This window comes from Micromys minutus, assembly GCF_963924665.1.
Source record: "Micromys minutus genome assembly, chromosome: 7".
In the NCBI taxonomy this organism is placed as follows: domain Eukaryota; kingdom Metazoa; phylum Chordata; class Mammalia; order Rodentia; family Muridae; genus Micromys; species Micromys minutus.
Window position 1 is genome coordinate 8922457 of NC_137976.1, and position 6699 is coordinate 8929155.

Consider the following 6699-nt stretch of genomic DNA (forward strand, 5'->3'; position numbering starts at 1 on the left):
AAAACTCACAGTAAATCTGTCTCTGGCCCAAGGACCATGCTGCCCTAACATTCAGTGCTGAACTGTGTCACAGTCACAGTAACGACTGTGATGAAAATAGATTTTATTTTTAACTCCATCTTTTTATGTTTTGTACATAAAAGTCATGTTTACAACTTACAAGGGCTTTTTCCCCTTTTCTTTCTAAGCATCTTTCTGCTCATATAAGGCACAGATACCTCAACAATATTCAAAACAAAACTTACCATCTAAGAGACAGTCAAAGAAGGTCCAGGACCAGATGGTGTGGTAACATTCTAGGAAGGGTGAGACAGGTGGATTGCTAAAAGTTCAAACTTTTGGGGAGTTTACTAAAATGGCCATTCTGAAAGAAAGGAGCCCTTACTCTTTCACAGTAGTGAGACTGGAATGTTGCATATCTTGAAATTCCTGAGATCCTAACCTGTGGTTTTCCAACCATGTGAAGAAGCACCTCTCAAAGGGGGAGAAAACAGACATGGAGGAGAGAAAGAGAAATTGCTTCACCCTCTGTGCCTTAGGCCAGATCCACCTACATTCAGTTCACCAGCCAACACAGTTCCCTTTTATACTTAAGCTCCTGTGAGTTGATTCTGCCACCTGTGGTCACACATGTCCGTTTAAGCACTGCTCTTCTCCAAACCCTCCAGGGATTAAGCTCCTTCAGTTCCTATGCCCCTGACCTGCAGGTCCCAGCTTAGACACACCTTGTTAAGAAAGTTCCTCCATCTCCAGGTCTGGAGAGATAGCTCAGTAGTTAAAAGGGCTTGTTGCTCTTGCAGCAGACTGTAGCTGATCTTTGCTACTTTGTGGGTTCTTCTTTCTCCCATCTTTTATCTGCCCTGGTTTCAGTGCTTAACACTAGATAGGAGAGAAACAAAGATAAAGGGGAAAGAAGAGGTGGGGGAAGGGAGGCAGGGAGGAAGGAAGGGAAAGAGAAAGAGACACAGAGAGAAAGATAGAGAGTGGAGGGGAGAGATCTCTGAATCTAATTTCTTTCCTTTTGTTTCTTCTGTAACCACAGCTACTAACATGGAGAGGAACCTTCCTAAAAGACCAACAATCACTAACCATGCCTCTCAGAGGCCCTAGCCTTTTGTACCCTCTGAAAAGTTCCCCAGAATTCCAAACGTCATGGAGTCACAGAAACTGTCTCCAGCTGTCAAAACTATGCTTCTGCTAGCGCACGAGGCAAATCATAGTCAGCTGCTGTGGATGGTCTGAAGCAGCCCCACATCCCTACAGCTGGGATTAAACCTAAAGAACATTCTTACAACATTTCTGCAATATTTCTTCTTTTTTTTTTTTTTAAGAAACCAAAATTCCAGAATTCTAAAAAATGTCCTAAAGCAGACGCAGATTCAACTCCCAATACTTACACGGTAGCTCACAAACCATCCACAGCTCTAACTCCAAAAACTCCAGTGCCCTGCTCTGACCTCCATGTGCCAAGCATACACATGATGCACGTGCATACATGCAGGCAAAACACACATAACGCAAAATGAATAAACCTAAGTTTTTAAAAAGGAAGGTGCCCCCCACAAAAATTTTAAAGAAAGACCACTCACCTTTTATAGCTCCTCAGCACCCAGTATTTTACTATCACTAATCCTCATATCTCTAATATGATCAAAGTTCACTGTATGCATGCATTAGAACATTACAATGAAGCCTAGAGGTTTTTATAACTATTACAAGCTAGTAGAAAATGAAGGGGGAAAAAGCCGAAAGCCTGACCCTTTCTTATCAAGTTTGCCTCTCCGAAGTTTGTCTTCAGCAGCTTACTCAGTGCAAGAAACTGCATGTGCCATGTTCCCCACTGTCTAGAGGGCTTAGCCCAGAGTCAACACCTAATGAACACACAAACTATAGAGGTTTTGTCTTCTACTTTCTCGCTCAAAGCTGATCAAGACCATGCTTTAGCCAATATATTTTTGAAGCACAGAAGATATTTTCAACTCTGCTTAACTGGATCAACGTTACAGATGTCAGTTTCTCAAAGCCCCCACAGCTCGTATCTCCCTTTTAACATCTGCATCCAAAAGTATTTTCGCTGGGAGCCAGGGTAAAGTGTTGCTGTTACAAAATTGACACATTTATTTCTCTTAGGAACAGCTGAGAGCAGGCGCACTGTTTTGTTTCTTTATGGTAATCAGTGAAAACCCCACTGGTTACTTCAAACTTTAGTCTCACTACTCCAAGCATGCTTCTTGTTCAGGCAGAGACAACATGACCTGAGGGCTTATGCAGAAATGCAGACTTTCAGACCCCACTCCAGATCGCCCATATCAAAAAACTGCCTTTTAACAACTCCAGATATCGAGGACGCTTTTTGGAGTAACAAGCCGGACAAGATACTTTGAACCATAAAATTGTATTCCCCATGCCCTGGGTGAGGCCATACCGAGGAGCAACAAGGACAAGTCAGATGACATTAGTACAGGCAGGGGATTGACTGTCTAGAAGAGCCACTAAAAAGGCCCCTGCCTTCCTATGGTCCTGGAGCTGGGAAAAGAGAAAGGGGACAGGAGTTGAAAATCAAAATGACTGAAAATAGAGCCAGTGCCTGGAAGAATACGGAGCAGGGGTTCTTGAGTGTGACTTTCCTCAGGAGCCCGGAATGTACTGGGCAGTCTGGCACAAGCAAATAGCCTGCCTGTCAAAGCCTCCTTACTGCCCACATTTACACAGAGGTCTTTGTACTGGTGTTTGATGTCATGTGGTGGCGTGGTGTGTCGGCAGTCCCAGGCTGAGGCACCCTGCCATCCCCCCAGGTATCAGCCATAGGACTGGTCTAGAATAAAATGAAGTTTATTTGGAACATGGGAAAGGAAGAAGTAGAGGCAGAGACAGAAAAGGGACAGAAAAGGACAGAAAGAGAGAGGAGAAAGAAAGAAGGGAAGCAGCCAGCAGGGATCATGTGGGGAGAGAGCAAGGTAGAGAGAGAGAAAGAGAGAGAGAGAGAGAGAGAGAGAGAGAGAGAGAGAGAGAGACAGAGAGACAGAGAGACAGAGAGAGATCTGGATCCAGAGTTCTTGCCACATGTCACTTTGTCCCACCGCCTAAGCAAGGCAACCTAGGAAATCAACCAACATGCATTGACAGATTTGTCTCTAGCAATAGCTCTCAAAGCATCAGTTTCCCGGCAAGTAAAAACAACTTGAGAAATTCAAATTCTTGGCCCTTATCTTGTTAGGGTGAGCTGGAGTGATGGCTCAGCCTTTAAAAACACCCAGCACACACATGGCTGCTCTAACAGCTGTAAGTCCAGCCCCAGATGATCTGACAGCCTCTTCTGGCCTATGTAGACAATGTACACACGTGGTACACAGACATATATGTGGGCAAAGCCCTGGTGTGTGAGCAGGGCCAGGTAGTGAAATGGGACTCAGCTTTGGACAGACAAAAGCCAACTCTGATGATCTTCTGGCCTTGTTAATCTCTCTTACTGTTCTAGGATCCAGAAGCTGATGGCTTCTGGTAATTTACCTCTTACTGTTCTGAGACTGAAAGAAGATGGCTTTTTAACAATTCTTCTGTCTTCAACTCCTTGCCGTTCTGTGGCCAAGAGCTGCTTACTTTTGGTAATTGTTCTATCCTTAAGTCTTTGCCAGAAGCTGCTGCCTTCTGGTAATTTGACTCCCACTGATTGTCTGCTGATCCCACTCCACCAAGGCCACTCCTCCAAATAGTGCCTCTCCCTGGGCCAAGCATATTCAAACCACCACATTTCACTCCTAGCCCCCAGGCTTGTTTAAACATGTGATCCTATAGGGGCCACACCTAAACATAGCATAATGCAAAATACATTTAGTCCGACTTCAAAAGTCCCCATAGTCTATAGCAGTCTTAACAATATTAAAAGCCCAAAGTTCAAAGTCTTTTCTGAGATTCATTTGATCACTTAACTGTAATCCTTTATAAAATCAAAATCAAAAAGCAGATCACGTACATCACAGGATATATACTACCATTCCAAAATGTCATAGTGAGGAAATAGTGGACCTAACATGACCATTAGAAACCAGAGAGACAAACTCTAAACTCATCTCCATGTCTGATGTTCAAGTGCTCTTCAGATTTCCAACCCCATTCATCTTTTTTGTCTTCAGCACAATGCTCTTGGGCTGGTTCCACTCCCTGTTAGCAGCTTTCCTCAGCAGATGTCCCATTACTCTGGCATCTCAAACATCTTGGGGCCTCCAAGGCATCTTCAAAGTTACATCTTCTTGTTCCAATATCTGGGATCTTCTGGGCTCCTCTAAAGGGCCTGAGATACTGCTGCAGCTTTGCCCTCTGTAGCACTCAAGACTCTGGTTGACTCTACTCCAGTACTGCTGCTCTTCTTGGTGATCATCCCATGGCACTGGCATCTCTAATACACTTGGGTCTTTGGCTACATCTAGGCTTCACCATAGCCTCTCATAGGTTCTCTTCATGGTGCTAAGCTTCAACTTCTTTGCATGACCCCTTCAGTCCTGGGCCATCAACTGCAACTGAGGCTGCATCTTCACCAATGGCCTTCTCTGGCCTCTCACAATGACTAGCGTCAACTGCTTTCCATGACCCCTTCATGCCTTCAAAACCAGTACCACCTGGTAGAGTCTTACACATTACCTAGTCCAACTACAGCACGAGGTACAATATGGCTGTCTGTGGAACACAGCTTCTTTGTGCTCTCAGAGAACACTTCCCAGATTTCACCTCAGTGATGCTGGTCTTTTTTTTTTTTTTTTTTTTTTTTTTTTTTTGTTTTTGTTTTTGTTTTTTTGTTTTGTTTCATTTTACTTTTGTTGGATATATTTTATTTACATTTCAAATGTTAGCCCATTTCCTGGTTTCCCCTCCATAAACCCCCTTTCTGATCTCTTCTCCCCCTGCTTCCATGAGGGTGCCCCCTCCCACTCCCAACCACTCCCACATCCCTGCCCTGACATTCCCCTACAATGGGGCATCAAGCCTTGACAGGACCAAGGGCTTCTCTTCCCATTGATTTGAAACAAGGCCATCCTCTGCTACATGTGCAGCTGGATCCATGGGTCCATCCATTTGTACTCTTTGGATAGTGGTTTAGTCCCTGGAAGCTCTGGTTGGTTGGTATTGTGGTTCTTATGGGGTTGCAAACCCCTTCAGCTCCTTCAATCCTTTTTCTAACTCCTCCACTGAGGACTCTGTTCTAAGTACAATGGTTGGCTGTGACCATCCGCCTCTGTATTTGTCATGATCTGGCAGAGCCTCTCAGAAGACAGTTGTATCAGGCTCCTGTCAGTATGTATTTCTTGGCATTAGCAATATTGTCAAAATTTGGTGTCTGTATATGGACTGGATCTCTAGGTGGGACAGTCTCTGGATGGCCTTGGCTTCAGTCTTTGCTCCAAACCTTGTCTTCCTATTTCCTTCTGAGAATATTATGTTTGCCCTTCTAAAAAGGACTGAAGCATCTGCACTTTGGTCTTCCTTCTTTTTGAGCTTCATGTGGTCTGTGAATTGTATCTTGGATACTCGAAGCTTTTGGGCTACTATCCAATTATCAGTGAGTGCATACCGTGTGTGTGTGTGTGTGTGTGTGTGTGTGTGAGAGAGAGAGAGAGAGAGAGAGAGAGAGAGAGAGAGAGAGAGAGAGAGAGAGAGAGAGAGAGATTGGGTTACCTCACTCAGGATGATATTTTCTAATTCCATACATTTGCCTAAGAATTTCATAAAGCCATGGTTTTTAATAGCTGAGTAGTACTCCATTGTGTAAATGTACTAAATTTTTTGTATCCATTCCTCTATTGAAGAACATTTTTGTTCTTTCCAGCTTCTGGCTATCCTTTTAGTAGAGGAAGGCTACTGATTTGTTCAAGTTAATTTAATATCCAGCCACTTTGCTGAACTTGTTTATCAGCTTTAGGAGTTCTCTGGTGGAATTTTTGGGGTCACTTAAGTATACTGTCATATCATCTGCAAATAGTTATATTTTGACTGTTTCCTTTCCAATTTGTATCCCTTTGAAGTACTTTTGTTGTCTAATTGCTCTGACTAGGACTTCAATTACTATATTGAATAGGTAGGGAGAGAATGGGCATCCTTGGCTAGTCCCTGATTTTAGTGGGATTGCATTAAGTTTCTCTCCATTTAGTTCGATGCTGGCTACTGGGTTTAATGTATGTTCCTTTTACTATGTTTAGGTATGAGCCTTAAATTCCTAATCTTTCTAAGACTTTTTAACAAGAAGGGGTGTTGAATTTTGTCAAATGCTTTCTCAGCATCTAATAAAATGATCATGTAGGTTTTTTTCTTTGAGTTTGTTTATATAGTGGATTATGTTGATGGATTTCCATATATTGGACCATCCCTGCATCCCTGGGATGAAGCCTGGTTGATTGTGATGGATGATCATTTTGATGTTTTCTTTGATTCAGTTTTCAAGAATTTTATTGAATATTTTTGCATCAATATTCATAAGGGAAACTGACCTGAAGTTTCCTTTTTTCGTTAGGTCTTTGTGTGGCTTAACTATAAGTGTAATTGTGGCTTCATAGAAAAAATTGGGTAGTTAGTGTTCCTTCTATTTCTATTTTGTGGAATAGTTTGGAAAGTGTTGGTATTAGGTCCTTTATGAAGGTCTGATAGAATTCTGCACTAAACCCATGTGGTCCTGCGCTTTTTTTTTTTTTTTTTTTTTTTGGTTGGGAT